This window comes from Sipha flava, unplaced genomic scaffold (assembly GCF_003268045.1).
Source record: "Sipha flava isolate LNK unplaced genomic scaffold, YSA_version1 19713_pilon_pilon, whole genome shotgun sequence".
Classification (NCBI taxonomy): domain Eukaryota; kingdom Metazoa; phylum Arthropoda; class Insecta; order Hemiptera; family Aphididae; genus Sipha; species Sipha flava.
Window position 1 is genome coordinate 1282 of NW_020272771.1, and position 3252 is coordinate 4533.

General features: G+C 26.5%; 1 long non-coding RNA gene across 1 annotated transcript; it reads left to right on the plus strand.

The window, feature by feature from the left end:
• The first annotated feature begins 270 nt into the window (after positions 1-270).
• On the plus strand, positions 271-2846 carry LOC112681766. Its single transcript, XR_003148425.1, has 3 exons — positions 271-375; positions 1813-2019; positions 2643-2846. It is a non-coding gene; the product is annotated as an uncharacterized LOC112681766 (long non-coding RNA).
• Positions 2847-3252: the final 406 nt, after the last annotated feature.

Here is a 3252-nt window from a genome sequence, read left to right on the forward strand (position 1 = left end):
CGCAAGCCTACGGCGGCAAAATTTATATTTATATAGAGACGGCATATAAGAAAAAATTAAATATCTTATTTTTCACGTTTATTTTAGATTTGAACATATTTTAAAGTACAATATACAAACATAATGTGTAGATCGATAAAATTCTAAAACAACAATCTATAAAAATATAGATTATTTTTCCCTGAATTGCGATAACGTCTCGACGCATGTTGTGCCATTACAATTTAATCGATAATGTCACAAGACTGTTGTGTGTCATTCACTCTTACTGTACAGTGTAGTGTAGGTACATTCTTAATCGAGTTCAGCAATATAATTTTTTTATAAATCAACTATTAAGGCATATACATATATCAAGACTACATTACATAATAGGTAAATAATATACATAAATATATATTTTTAATTTACTGTTAAATTATTATTTAAATTTAAATATCATTATTGGTATATCGCGTAAATGATTCAATAGTATACTTGGAAATCGTAATTAGTTCTGATGGTGGTGGTCGTTTAGAATTAAAACCGTCGATATACTTGTAAATTGTAATAATTTACTAATCATATTAAAAAAATTTATATTTTAAATAAGCTTTAAGCTTTCATTTCATAAATATATATGTATATATTGTATTTAATTATTTATTCACACATTATGGCCGATGATATAAAAAAGCGTAAACGATTATCAGGTTCGCAATACTTAAAGAAAAGATTAGCATGGGAAACAGATTTAGTTAAACAAAAAGGTAGTTTACTGAAATTTTTTCCACAAAATGGTCAAGAAAAAGTTAGTAATGATTATGATACTGATAACAGTGAAGAAAATAGTGGAAATAAAAATATTAAAGATATACATGATATAAACCGCAAAAAAAAATGATTTTGACTCTGAAAATGAAAACAAGAAAGAGATTGCTATAAGTGAAGAAAATATTGAAAATGAAAAATCTTACAATGATGATGAAAAGTACACCAATTTTAAGTATCTTGATCTTGATGACCCTAATAAATGGCCCTTTATCGATGAAAAATTAAGACTATATTTTATAGAATGTGAACCTCGTCAAATAAATATGGAAACATTTCCTATAAACACTAGTTGTAGATCATTTTCAACTTTTCACTATTTTCGACTTTTACCTAATGGTGAATGTATTAAACTTTATTCTTCCAATAATGGTAACTTCTTAAAATTTATTGAGTTTTTAAGTAAATTCGATCCAGTAATGAAAGAACACATAAGAAGAATATCATCTCAAGAAATTCATTGTCATTATTTAGGAAAAGATATTCAAAATGAAGTAATTCAATTATTGGCGAATAAAATAAGATTTCGCATCGTAACTGCATTAAAAAATGCAAAATATTATTCAATCATTTTAGATTGTACACCGGATATAAATCATACAGAACAAATGACTGTAATAGTTAGATTCGTCTCAACCACTGAAAACGAAACAAGTAAAATAGAACAAGTTTCTATAAATGAACACTTTATTGGTTTTATAGAATTACACAATACTACTGGCTTAAATATGACAGACGTTATTCTTCAAAAACTTAGAGAATTAGATATTTCATTAGATGAAATTTAGGTTTAGGATTAGGTCAAGGATACGATAATGGAGCTAATATGCGTGGCTATAAAAAATGGTGTTCAAGCCAGAATTCGAAATCTAAATTCAAGAGCTTTTTACGTACTATATAATGCACATTCTTTAAATTTTGTTTTGAATGATTCTGCAAATTGTTGTTTAGATGCAGTTTCATTTTTTGATACTATACAAGAAATGTATACATTTTTTTCAGCATAAACACAAAGATGGGATGTTTTTCGTAAATATGTTAAAAATCTTACTGTAAAACCATTAAGTGCAACTCGATGGTTTAGTAGAATAGACGCTGTTCGACCAATTAGATTTCAAATTGCTGAAATTTATGGTGCACTGGAAGAAATATCAGAAGACATTTGACTTACGAGTGTAACTGGCGTTCGAAGTCGTTCTGAAGCTAAAGGTATAGCTGAAAAATTAATAAGCTTCAAATTTTTATGTAGTTTAGTAATTTGGTATGATTTATTATGCGAAATTAATGTCATTAGTAAATGATTACAAACTATATCATTAAATATTCTCGAATCAATCAATCAGATAAATAATACCAAAATATTTTTACAAACATATCGTAGTGATGAAAATTTTGAAAAAATACTTAAACTAGTAAGGAACTTAGCAAATGAGCTTGGTGTGCAAGATAAATCAATTTCGAACTCGACGTAGAAAAACTCATTTTGATTACGAATCTCGTGATACTCCTATAACAGATCCTAAACAGAATTTCAAAATAAATTTTTTTCATCAAATATTAGACAATATGCTCCAATTAATAAATGACCGATTTATTCAACTTGAAGACCATAGTAAATTATTTTTATTTCTTTATAATATTTCTAATGTCAATAATTATGAACATTTAATGAAGTGCTGCAAAGATCTTCAGCTAGCACTTTCTTCAAATGACGGTTTAAATTCTGATATAAATTCTGTTGAACTATGTGAAGAAATAAATACATTACATTGCAATTTTACAATTTATATGTGAAAACAAATTAATAGAATTATTTCTTAATGTATATGTAGCACTAAGAATTGTATTAACACTACCAGTAACTGCAGCTTCAGCTGAAAGATGCTTTTCAAAACTAAAAATTGTAAAGAACTATCTAAGATCACAAATTTCTCAGGATTGTTTAGTTGGATTGGCCACAATTTCAATTGAAAATCAAATTGCGAATGATCTTGACATTGACGATTTAGTTAAAGATTTTGCGTCATCAAATGCAAGAAAAGTACATTTTTAAAAATTATACTAAATATTGTATTTTATAATAACTATTGTAAATTCAAAATTGTAATACCTTAACAACAACCTATGTAATATTAATTTAATAATTTCTTTTTATTTATATAATAATTGACGAGTGTAAAATGTTTTTTTAATTTTTATGCTCCTTCATATGACAATTTTTCTATTAAAGTTATAATAAAACAAAAGGCGGCAATTTTGATCTTTGCCTACATATAAAAATTTGCTTGTTTTGACTATTGACCTAATTTCTTTAAAATTAAATAAATTTATTAGAAATAATTACAAGATTTTTTTTTCTTGGGGTAGGGGTGGCATATTTAAAAGGGCACAGGGCGGCACTTGTTCTGTATCCGGCCCTGTCAGTGAGCTTACTGTTTTATA